Source organism: Hemitrygon akajei, chromosome 6, assembly GCF_048418815.1.
Source record: "Hemitrygon akajei chromosome 6, sHemAka1.3, whole genome shotgun sequence".
NCBI lineage: Eukaryota > Metazoa > Chordata > Chondrichthyes > Myliobatiformes > Dasyatidae > Hemitrygon > Hemitrygon akajei.
The window spans coordinates 139,450,211-139,463,650 of record NC_133129.1 but is presented as its reverse complement, the minus strand read 5'-3'; the positions used below and the strand labels follow the sequence as shown (position 1 = coordinate 139,463,650).

Sequence of the window (13,440 nt, the reverse complement as noted above, 5' to 3'; positions counted from 1 at the left end):
TCAAAACTAATTATTAATCAGTTGCTTTTAAAGTGAATTTTCAAAAACGAAGACAGTATTGAAGGAAATTCTTATACTACGCAGTGTTACTAACACAATATACTGCCTCACTGTGCTCGTTACCAAAATTCACAGTACTCCTCACTCATATCAAAATTCAAAAGTTCAAAGTTCAAAGTAAATTAATTATCAATTTACATATACAGTATGTCACCATATAGTACCCCGAGATTCATTTTCTTGTGGGCATTCACAGAAAATGCAAAGACGCGATAGAATCAACAAAAAAACTGCACACAAGATTGTCAAACAACATAAGATAATAAACTGTACTTTTTGACCAGAATGTTTATCACAAACAAGCCTTGTTCTGAGCAAGTATATCTTCTCATAGGTTGCATCTGAGAAGAATATTTCCAAACATCTACACACTTCGTCCAGCGGTCGTGGAGCATACGGATCTTGGACCACCAGAAAGTGTCCACAGCAGGCGCGATTGATAAGTTTGTGGCCTAAGGTACAAGGAGATGAGTTATACAGCTCTCTTTACATGCAGTTCAGCTCTTTGAATAATCATGCAGAAAATTAGAATTTAATAACTCATCTCCTTCTACCTTATGCCACAAACTTATCAATCACCCCTACTGTGGACACTTTCTGGAGGTCCAAGATCTGTATGCTCCACGACCGCTGGACTAAGTGTGCAAATGTAGGAGGGGACTATGTTGAAAAATAAATGTGCTAGGTTTTCTAAAATGGACTCCTTCTACCTTTGGCCACAAACTTATCAATCACCCCTTGTGTTGATATTCTGATAGAGATTAGCAAACTGACCATAGACAAATACATAATTTTGACCAAAGTATCCAAATTTTTGTCACTAGTGGAGAATGCGATGATAAAAATTACACATTGTTGGCGGTTGATTTGTACATAAATTAAAGATTACGCCCATGTGAGACATCTACTTATCTATCAATAGAACCTTTCTAATTTTATTCTGAAGCTTATAAAATAGTCATTTATTAAATGCCAAACTTAGAGAAATAAAAGGTCCTTTATAAAATGTCTTTTTTTTAAATGAGCAAAGATTTTTTATGAACAATAATTAATAAGCAGTTACTTTTACATACCAATACAAGGCTATTTGGTCAGTTGTACTTAGTAAACACTGCCTGAGTGAATTTTGGACTGTCCTAAACACTAAAACAGACAATGAGCATAAAGTTAAATGTGATGTCAGGCTTGAGGTGCAAATTATGTTAAAAGTTTCAAAGGTACTTCATTTCTTCTACAAATTCCATCTTAAAAATTGATTAAATCTTGAGATTGGAAGGGAAAAGGTGACACAAGATCAGATTAATCATCCAGATTGTACCCACTTTGCATACCTTGGGTGATAGGTTAAAAACAAGCCCGTCTACTTTCCACACTAAAAATGCCATTTTCAAAGTGTAAATATTAAAGACATAGGCTTTAGAAAAATGTGATTCAATTTACCAGAATACAATTTTTTTATGACTGGGGCTTGAAGAATTGGAATAGAGAGTTCACCCAACTTAACTTTGAAATCAAATGGACCTTGATGAACAACAACTTTGTTTCTAACAACAAACAATGCAATTGAATGGCTCTTTACAAAAAATGAACAATGCCACATTATACAAAATGAATCTGACAATCAGAACAATTATCTACAATTGAGCAACACTACATCCACCAGGGGATCAACCATCTGAAATTACTGTTCCTTATTAATGACAAGCAAAAGGGAACCGATTCTTGTATTTTATGTAGTCGCGAACTGCCACTCACTTTATAATTCTGTGTCCCTCCTCTGCTTTATGCCTTTCTGAAATCCAAGTGGGTAGATATCTGATGTATTCAAGAATGAGCTATACTTATATGCTTTTGTAAGATCTCATTTTGGTATGATTAGTTCATTAATTTGAACTGCAGATATTGCCCTTATGGAGACAGCAGGCATTTTGAACACAGCAACAACAGCTTCTGGAGGAGCTGCTAGTGCAAGGAATAGTGGGTTCACCGATCAGCCTGTTCTGTCTTACACAGTTATGTGCCTGCTTAACGACAATGTAAAGGATCAGTCAGAAATTTGGCTTCAGTTGAATGATAACATTTTCAAAGACCTTAGCATTCCATTTAACTTTTCTTTTGTTTCTGGGAGAAACGTTCTCCCCCACTTTATCACTAAGATAAAACCGTTTGCCCGAAGCCAAACATAATAGATAGATAGATAGATAGATAGATACTTTATTCATCCCCATGGGGAAATTCAACATTTTTTCCAATGTCCCATACACTTGTTGTAGCAAAAACTCATTACATACAATACTTAACTCAGTAATAATATGATATGCATCTAAATCACTAACTCAAAAAGCATTAATAATAGCTTTAAAAAAAAGTTCTTAAGTCCTGGCAGTTGAATTGTAAAGCCTAATGGCATTGGGGAGTATTGACCTCTTCATCCTGTCTGAGGAGCATTGCATCGACAGTAACCTGCACATTGTTAAACTTCAAGTCCCTGATATAGTGTTTTGGCTAGCACCCACCAATATTTTTTCTCAGTCCACTGGAAATGTGTATCCGTGGAAGGGCAGATTTTAGCAAACATCTCTGTTTGCTTTGAAAAGGGGCTGGGACTCTCCTAAAGAAGGTCGTAAGACCTGAGCCACGACAGTGCCTCTGGTGGAAATGCCGAAGTGTGCTCTACTGACAGGAAGTAATGATAGCAGAATTTACAAAATGGATTTGATGAAGATTGTCCATATTCCTGCCCTCAGTCTCAATCATTCCAGTTCCTACACTTCTGTACTTATCATTCCTGGCCTTCCTAGAACTTCCAAACCCACCCATTTCTACATTTGTTTCTTCCTGCTTTGCGTATGTGTCCACAACTACTATACACCTTTTACCCTCCCCCTTTGACTTTTTGAAGAAACCAAGCCCATCTGATCCACCGCTCACTCGTAACTCACTCATTATTTTTCCACGCAAGAGTGGGAAGTATTAACCTTGCTCTTACTCGGCCCCTTCCAAAAATTACAGATCCCAAAACTAAGGTAGTGATGAAATTCTATTTCTTTAAGCTTACATAATCACCTCACTGCTAAGGAAACCAAGCTAAGCTTTGATAACATCTTTGCAGTATACTTCTGCAACATACTTTTATACAAATATAATGTATACATCATGCAAGTAGATATTGTTATTAATCTGTAATGAGGTGGACATCCATATACTGAAGGCCCTGGTGTCTCTAGGATATGGTCTTAGATCACATCTGCCAACTGTACAAGACTAGTTCATAGGCCATCTCCAAATTGACTGCAATAATTATGTAGGCAGTCAACATGAATTCAAGACATTGCTTATGTGTCATTTTAATTCGCAGCTTTGCTCCTCGTTTGACAACTATGCCTCTGGCTCCAAATCTGCCCCAGTGCAGCTCAAAGTAATCTCAAGGAACAATTCCTCAGCCTTTGATTAGGCACAATATAGCCTTTCCTGATGCAAAATTCAAGCAGATCATAATCATTGCTCTCAATTTATTGGGCAAAATCTAAGGACCATGTGCTGAAACATCGATAGGAGTTCAATAGAGAACTTCGGTAATGCTCAACTTTTGGTTATTTCATCTCTGAATTCTGAGTCTGCACACAGCAGTATGGAAGTCAGAGGCAAGCTGGAGGTTAGATAGTAGTGTAATTCAAACTAAACTTGAATTACAGATGGATGCTCGATAACTATGACAAGGCTTAAATGCCATTACCTCCTACAAGGAAAAACCAAGCAATGTAAGTGGCAACATGGTTTCACTTCCAAATGAGCTCAATGCCTTTTATACTTGCTTTGACTGACCAAGCAGAGAGGCATTTTCACAAACTCACACAGCCCCTGATGACTCTGTAATATCAGTAGACTTGAGAGCATCCTTCAGGAGAGTGAATCCATAGAAAGCATGTGCCTCAGGTGGAGTACGTGGCTGAGTCATGAAGACCTGTGCAAATAACTTGGCTGGAGAGCTTACAGCCACTTTCAACCTCTGGCTTCAGCAGCCTGAGGTGCCCATCTGATTAAAGCAAACTTCAATCATACCAGTGTCCAAGAAGAGCATGGTAATCTGCCTCACAATCAGAATCCGGTTTATTATTACTGGCATGATCATGTGATGTATTGCTTTGGGGCATCACTATGTTGCAATACATAATAATAATAACTGTAAGTTACATAAAAAAAAGAAAATCAAATTAAATAAGTAGTGCAAAAAGAGAAGGAAAAAATACTGAGGTAGCATTTGTGGGTTCATTGTCTATTCAGAAATCTGATGATGGAGGGGAGGAAGCTGTTCCTGAAACATTGCTTCTGTACCTCTCCTTGATGGTAGCAATGAGAAGAGGACATGCCCTGAATGATGTTCCAGCTTTTTGAGACTTTGCCTGTTGAAGGTGTCCTGAATGCTGGGGAAGCTGGTGCCGATGATGGCTCTGAACTGAGTTTACAGTTTTTTTCAGTTTTATCTGATCCTGTTCAGTTGGATGGCCACCCCATCTCTCCATACCAGATATGTGATACAAACAATTAGAATGCTCTCCACAGTTTATCTACAGAAACTTACGAGTGTCTTTGGTGACGTACCAATTCGTCTCAAACTCCAAATGAAATATAGCCACTGGCATGTCTTTTTTGTAATTGCATCAAAATGTGGGGGCCAGGATAGATCCAAAGAGATATTAACACCCAGATATTCCACTTTTGATCCCTCCATAAGGACTGGTGTGAGTTCCCTTGACTTCCCCTTCCTGAAGTCCACAATTAATAGCTTTGTCTTATTGACACTGAGTGCAAGGTTGTTGCTGCGACACCACTCAACCAGCTGATTTATCTTATTCCTGTACGCTTCCTCATCACCGTCTGAAATTTCACCATCAATAGTTGTGTCATTGGCAGGTTTATAGACGGCATTTGAGCTGTGCCTAGCCACATCGTCATAGGTGTAGAGAGAGTAGGGCATGGGACACATCCTTGAGATGCACCAGTGTTGATTGTCAGTGAGGAGTAGTTATTATTTCCAATCTGGTGAGGAAGTCAAGGATCTGGATGTTGAGGGAGGTACAGAGGTCCAGGTTTTAGGGCTTATTGATTAGACCTGAGGGTATAATTCTGTTGCATGCTTTGTAATCAATAAACAGCAGCTTGATGTAGGTACTATTGTCCAAGTGATCCAAGGCCTAGTGGAGAGCCAGTGAGCTTGCACCCACTCTAGACTTATTGTGATATTAGGTAAATTGTAATGAGGCTAAAGTCTCGATTAGGCTGGAGTTGATTCGAGCTGGCTTAAATCTTTCAAAGCACCTCAGCACTGTTGATTAGAGTGTACTGAGCAAGTTGGTGAGGCTCTTCTTGGGTATTAGTATGATTGTCACCCTTTTAAAGCAGGTGGGAGATTTCAACTGCAACCGTGGGAGACTGAAGATGTCTTTGGACACCCCGGCCAGTTGGTTGGCACAGGTTTTCAAAGCCCTACCAGGTATACCATTAGGCCAGATGCCTTGCGAAGGTTACCCTTTCACAAGATGTTCTGACGTTACCCTCTGAGACAGATCAGACAGTCACCAGAAGAAGCAGGGATTCACACAGGTGTAGTTTTATTCTCCCTTTCAAAGTGTGCACACAAGCCGTCGAACTCAACGATTGAAGGTGTTGAAGCATCACAGGTACCATGTTGTTAATTTTCACTTTGTAGGAAGTACTGGCTGCAAACCTTGCCAGAGCTGCCATGCATCTTATTCTGTCTCAAACCTCAACTGGAATGGTTTTTTGCCCTTACAATAGCTTTCCATAGGTCGTATCTGCACCATGAATAATCAAAGACTTTTGTCCAGTAGCACTTACATCCACTGTGATGAAGTGCTTCAAGAGGTTGGTTATGAAGTACAAGTACTCCTGACTGAGGAATGACCTGGATCTACTCCAATTTGCCTATGGTCACAAACGATCAACAGCATTGACTCTTCTCTCAGTTCTAGAGCACCCGGACAATGAAATTACATATGTCATGATGCTCTTTGTCGACTAGAGATCAACATTCCATCCTATCAAAACTTATCACCAAGCTTCAAAATCTTGTCCTCAATACCTTCCTGTGCAACTGGATCCTCGATTTCCTCTCTGGCTGATTCCAGTCAGTATGGATTGGCAAAAACATCCCCTTCACAACTGCCATCAGCACAGGTGTACCACAACGCTGTGTGCTCAGCCCACCATTTATGCCTGTGATTGTGAGGTTAAGTACTGCTCCAAAGCTGTTTTTAAGCTTGCTGAAGACACCACTGTTTTTGGCTAAATTAAAGGTGGTGATGAATCAGCATACAAGAGGGAGCAAGAAAATCTTAGTGCCACGACAACAACCTCTCAGCAAAACCAACGTCAAAACAATGTCAGCAAAACCAAAGAACTGATTATTAACTCAAGAAGGAAGAGGTCCAAGAGCCAGTCTTCATTAGGGGATTGGATGTGGAAAGGGTCAGTAACTTTAAATTTCTTGGCATTGTCATATCAGGGTATATTTTCCTGGGACTAACATTTATGTGTCATCACGAAGAAAGACTCTACTTTCTTAGATGTTTGTGTAATTTCGGCATATCACCAAAAACTTTGCCAAACTTCTTTCGCTGCACAGTGGAGAGTATCCTAACTGGTTGCATCATGGCCTGGTATGGAAACATCAACTCCTAAGGAAGGGAAACATCTACAGAAAGTGATTGATACAACCCAGACCATTACAGGGAAAGCCCTCCTCACTATTCAGCACAGCCACAAGACTCACTTTCAAGCACTCTTTCGATTCGTGTTCTTTGTATTATAATTTTTCTTCTTATTATTTGCACAATTTGTCTTCTTTTGCACATTGGTTGTTTGCCGGACTTTATGTAGAGTTTCTTGTAAATTTTGCTATATTTCTTTATTTTCCTGTGAATGCCTGCAAGGAAATGAATCTCAGCGTAGCATATGGTAACATATATGTACTTTGATAATAAATTCTTACTTCGACTTTGTTGTGTCCTTGACCCAATTCCTGCTTCATCAACGAGTCTGGAAATGGAGCATGTAATCTAAGTTAAGCGGATGTGCGCATCAAATTGCCTCCTCAACTTCACACCAGGAATGGCTAGTGAGAGTAATCCCTTTCATTGGAATGGTGGGGTTCACTGTCTTTTTGTCAGAAGTTAAGCATTTCACTTTATTTTCTGTGAATACAGACTATTCTTTACATTTTAAATCACTTCCCTTATTATCAATAGAAGCTTAGAAATATCCTTCATATGTGGCTTGGACAACAGCATTAGTTACAAACACTAGAAAAGAGGTAAAATCCATGAATTAATTTTTGAGATGTTTTTATGTTAGTTTTTGGAATCTTTAAAAGATTCTGATTGCATAGTACTGTTTATTGTAGCACTGTGAGATAGAAAATTGACTATTTGCAGAATAAACATTATAAAAGATCCACAAGCCAAATGAATCAGAGACCATTACAGATCCATATTTACTATGCATTCTCAGAGGTGCCAACATACAAATCGACTTTACAGGAAATACAGCTTTACTCAGGTACAGCTTTAAAGACTGGCTCTTACAGTATACAAGTTCAAACTTTAGCTCTTTATAGGATGCCAGTTCAAATTTCTCTTGTTCATTTACACAGAGTGGCCCACTGGATTTCAAACTTAAGGACACTCTTCCTAGGGTTTGGATTCACAAATTGACTCCAAGACAGGATCACGATCACAGGCTGGTTTAAGTAGATTACACGTTTTTAAGAAATAGGAGCTGGATTAGACCATATAACTCCTTGATCCTCCTACTATTAAATAAGATAATAGTTAATTTACATTTACTCCACTCTCCCACACTTTTTCCATATTTCTTCATTTCCTTAGCACCCCAGAGTCTCCCAATCTCAATAATGATTATATTCATCAATTAAACATCCACAGGGGTGGGTAAGTTTGGGTTAAAATTACTGAAGCTGAAAATTGTCCTTACAGTATTCCAAATGCTGGCAGGAAAGAAAAATAAATTCCACCATACATGGGAGTTGTGTCATGTTATTAAACACCTAATTCTGCAACATGACAGGAAAACCAAATATGTTTACTTGAAGTGCAATTGGTTACTTTTTGTGATAGATTTAAAAGAATGAGGCAGCTGATGAGGCAAATTTGGAAACCATGTGCATGCACAAGAATGTGTGAGTGGTTGGAATGAAATAACTATACTTTTGATTGTGTCAAATTGATTCTAATTATGCACAGGCCAAACTTTCAGTTGGGCAGCTGTGGTGTATTAAATATTTGTGAATACTTTTACTGGAGAAATGGCTTACTTATTAATGGGTGTAATTTTCTTACTTTAGGTGTGGTGCTCTGACGTAACCATATAGCATTTTCTAGGCGAGCAAAATAAAACACGTTAAAGGGCAGGTCAATCCTGCATTATTTTCTTGTAATTACCTCTATGAATATAGACCAGACAACACAAAAATGTCCGTCACTGTGAAGGCTATGCTGGAGCATAAGAAATCCGTGTAGCCAGGTGATAGAAACACTGAAGTTGTGATGCCAGATTGTACATTGTACATAATCTTAAATTCCACCCACCTTCCCTCAACATGAGGGAGCAATGTCATTAGGAATCTGGATGCATGGGGCTCTGCATTATGCTCTGTTGCTCTGACTTATGTAGTGCCCCACCAGGCATTGTTACGTTACAAGTGTATTGGCAATTTTAATTTGTATATGTATTGTTTTTCTACAAAGTGCAAGTGGCACATTATGAACATTGTGTAATTAAAGACCATTCTTTAGGATGTGTTCTTCTTGTTGATATTAAAAGTTATTTATTTTCCAATGAGGAATGGGTTTACTGAAGTAAATGTGTGAAGGGGAGAGTAAATCCTGGTATTGAGAACAACACAGTTATATCACTGACACATCCATGTTGTATCCTTGAATTGGGCTCTGTGGACAGTGAAAAAGGATTAGGCAAGTCTGTGATACCATTTTGGTTCATTAAATAAAAGCACCTCCCATGTCCTATTGAAGGTAATATTCTGGAAACACTGTAGTTCTATTGGAGAATCATGGCAGAACATAAACTCCTATCACCCAGCCATCAATAGGTCGGGTTAAGTTCAGAAAACCTTTCGGTCAGATTGCTCTAACTTTCCTCAAACTGTCTGAATGTCAATAGCTAATGGCACAAGACTTGGTCTGCCACAACATCAGTCTTCAATAGAAATATGGTTGAACATCCCACCACCATGCTTCCATGTTACGGCCTCCAATGGGACATGGGAGATGTTCTTAATTAATGAACTCAACATGGCATCACAGACTTGCCATACTGTGAATGCAGAGAGTAGCTGTCAATGACTGCGAGCTGCTACCCTGAATGCGGACCTAAATCTGCATGGCTGGCCTGGATGTCATCAAATGGATGCCAAGTACTATGCACTCTGTCAGAAACTGCTTGATAAGTCACATAAAAGATGAAGCAGTAGCTTATGGAGCTGTGTTGACTAGGTGCTGGTGCTAATTAACTCAGACTATCACAGCACACCGATTGTAATTAATCTGGTTTAAGGTGGCACTGGTGAATCTTAGTGACTTTGGGCTGGTGGCCAATGAAACAAAGGAAACAAATAAGTAATTTGTTAATCAATCTTTTCTGGTAAATGATCATTGCAAACAATAACGAGGAAATCTGCAGATGCTGGAAATTCAAGCAACATACACCAAATGCTGGTGGAACACAGCAGGCCAGGCAGCATCTACAGGGAGAAGCACTGTCGACGTTTCGGGCCGAGACCCTTCATCAATCCTGACGAAGGGTCTTGGCCCGAAACGTCGACAGTGCTTCTCCTTATAGATGCTGCCTGGCCTACTGCGTTACACCAGCATTTGGTGTGTGTTGATTGCAAACAATAGCCTGCAACTTCCCTTTGACTTGGAGGCAATTCGATGCGGCAGAATCAAGGTGAAGAGAGGCAGTGGGGTCATTGCTGAGAGTGAGGACAAACTGGAGTTCAATTGATTTAAGTGCTGGGCATCTAAATCAATGAAGTGGTGAGGCCCAGGCCTCGGAGCGTATTGAAGCGACCGAACCCAATGTTTGGACGTTGATTCAGGCACTGGGCCAGATTGAAAAGGTCAGGATATCAGGGCTCAAATTGAGAGATGTGCTGGTTCAGTTCGGTGCTCGGCTCTGTGCGGAACTATGGGTCTGTGGGTGGACTTTCTTTGTGGATTTCAATTCAGAAAGTTATTTACTTGCATTTATTGTTTGCCTGATTTGTTTTTGTACGTTGGGTGTTTGAAGGTCTTTTTTAAATGGGTTTTGTGTTTATTTGCCATATGGCTGCCTGTTAGGAGACAAATTTCAAGGTTGTACTTTGATAAGAAATGTACTTTGAACATTGAAATAGCCTTCTGTTCTCCACTTCAGTTCCTTTTCATTGACACAACTGTACTCCTGGACCACCAGCACCAATATGTTTGCCCCAGATTTTCATACCTATTGATCCAACAAACTAATTATTCAACTGTCTTTTTTAAATTTCCTTGATTTTCTTTTCGCTCTGTTTGCTTTTTAGTCAATATCACTTCAGCTATTTACATCCCTTCTGCTCTCGGGCTAAACACGCATGGATGTGATCTGCCCTTTATGTTGCACCTTTCTTTTCAAATGCTCCCTGTACTTTCTGTATAGCATCCGTGGTAGATCTGCTGTTGGACTGCGTTGGAGTATCAATGAGGCTCTCACTGTACAAGGATGCAGCGCCGCCAAACTAATGAGTCTGAGAGCCAGGTGAAGCAGGAGGTTGACAGGCATGGAATGGTGATGATGTTCATTGTTTACTTTGGCACACTCTACATCTACATTAAAACCTAATTGGAAATGTCTCCTCCAACTATAAATTCAAAACACAATGCTGGAAATCCACAAAGTCTGAATGAGAGAAAAGATGGGGCAACATGTTAGAAAGAGAACCTTTCTTAGAATCGTATCTGAATTGCTATCATGCAGAATTAATTAGCCCTCTCTCCCATCATGCAGAAAACACAAAATCCTGGAGTCAGCTTTTACTCCACTTAATTGCATGAGTTAAATTGGTAACGTGGCTTATAATCATTACACACTGTATACCAAGATACAGTGAAAAAAGTTTGTTATGCATGGCACCCAGACAGATCACCTCAGTACAACAATACATTGAGGTAAAACAATAACAGAATCAGAATAGAGTGAGATAATTACAAAGAAATTTGCAGTGCAGGCAGGCAAAACGACGCAAGTCTTTAACAAGGTAGATTGTGAGCTCAGGCATCCATCTGATCATACCAGGGGATGGATTGTACAGCACAAAAGTGGGGTAGACATTGTTTCCATGCTCTTGTGTCTTCTGCCTGATGGGAGGGAAGGAGGGAGAAGAGAGTATGTCTGGGGTGGATGGGATCTTTGATGATGTTAGCTGCTTTACCTAGGCAGCGAGAAGTATAGACAGAGTCGATAAAGAGGAGTCTGCATTCTGCATTTACTGCACTGTATGCACACCTTCCTGCATTTTTAAAAATTTGCAGTTTATTATTGACATAATAAGAAAAGTGCAATGCAGTTGGGATGTTCTTTGTATTGTTGGTATTTTCTTACCCTGGTGAAAAATATCTTATTTTCTGTGCTCTTGTCGACGCCTAGGTGGTTTGATAGGTATGATAACAAAGCCAAAAACTTTTCTCTGTAACCATTGGCACTAAAAGGACTGTTGTTGTGAAAGACATGCACTATAGTATTAACATTTTATTTAAGTTTCCTTTATGTTCTTTTTAACTGACCTGTTACAATGATGCTATTGTTTTTGTAGCAAGATAAAGAAATCTTGGCTGAACCAAATATAACTTGGTAAATATTCAAGTGTGTAGCTTTTGTATTGACTAAATGAATAACTTGATCTGGAAATGTGGCTGAGCTGGTTAAGGAATACACTCATAATATAGCTCACTAGTCAATCATATGAATCATCACGAAACATGAGAGAGAGTATCCACCTGTATGTGAAATGTAGGGGAACCAGTTTTCCAAGCGAGATGCATACATCTCTGGAGAAGTATTTACTGTTCATGCCAACATTTTTGTAACATTATTAAAAAGAGTTTGAATTCTTCCAATTTTGCTACCGCTTTTAAAACTCACTTTGAATTAGTTTAATAGAAACATTGATGAAATATACAGTAAACCCCTGTGTGATGTGGAACCAGTCCCATTTTACGTCTATTCATGACCCGTATACGCAGTTGTGACCTGGACCTGTGACTTTCACTTTAACCTTGTGATTGTCGCTGATAATTCGCCAAGATACTCAACATTGCAGATTCTTCATCCAAAGCTTAAAGCTCAATAGAGGAAAGATAAAGACAAATGTTTAAAGTGACCAGTCCCCTCTGAGGTAGAGAGTATGTTACTGAAACTATTAATTGTCAGATAGTGAAAAGAAGAATGTACCTAAACTTTCAAAGTGTTCCTTCAGTACTGACAAGATAATTATTTTGAGATCTATATTTTCCACTGCATAGCATCAAGTCAAGGGCCACAGTATGAGTTACTATCAAGAGACATAGGAGCAACTGGCACAGCCAATGCAAAAAAAAACACACAAGAGATTTGCAGATGGCGGAAATCCAGAGCAACACACACAAAATTCTGGTGGAACTCCGCAGGTCACACAGCATCTATGGAAATGAATAAACAGTCAACGTTTCAGGTCAAGACACTTCATTAAGAGTGAAAAGGAATGGGGAATATGCCAGAATAAAAAGAACAGGAGCATGGAAGGAGGGAAAGCTAGAAGTTGATAGGTGAAACCAGGTGGGTTGGGGAGGGGCAATGAAGTGAAAAGCTGGGAGGCAATAGGTGGGAAAGTTAAAAGCTGGATAAGAAGGGATGTGATGGGAGAGGAGAGTGGACCATGGGAGGTTGGGAATGAGGTGCACCAGGGGGAGGTGGGTATAAGAGGCCAGAGTGGGGAAGAGAAGAAGAGGGAAGGGGGAGGGAAAAATTACTGAAGGAGAATTCGATGTTGTAGCCAATACAACCAGGAGGCCATGCAAGTAGATAGGGATGTAAGCAAAGCATATCATAGGGCATTGAGTATAACAGTAAGGAAGTCATGTTGCAGATTTATAAAACTTTGGTTAAGCAGCACTTGGAGTATTGTGTGCAGTTCTGGTCTCCCCAATAAAGGAAAGTCGTGGTGGGTTTGAAGAGTTTTATATGCATGCTGCCTAAGGAGAGGTTAGATAAACTACTGTGTGTGACAAATTCACCCTTCAGATCATCTTCAAGCACATTCCCAAA

General features: G+C 39.6%; 1 protein-coding gene across 4 annotated transcripts in view; it reads right to left on the bottom strand.

The window, feature by feature from the left end:
- The window catches only part of eps8l2 (EPS8 signaling adaptor L2), a 187,755-nt gene that overhangs the window by 124,591 nt on the left and 49,724 nt on the right, over nt 1-13,440 (bottom strand). The window contains exon 2 of one of the 4 annotated variants that reach the window (XM_073049379.1): nt 7,073-7,119. The exons of the other annotated variants lie outside the window; for them this stretch is intronic. The gene's annotated coding sequence lies outside the window, so the exon portion shown is untranslated. The remainder of the gene's footprint in view (nt 1-7,072; nt 7,120-13,440) is intronic. 4 annotated transcript variants of the gene reach the window in all.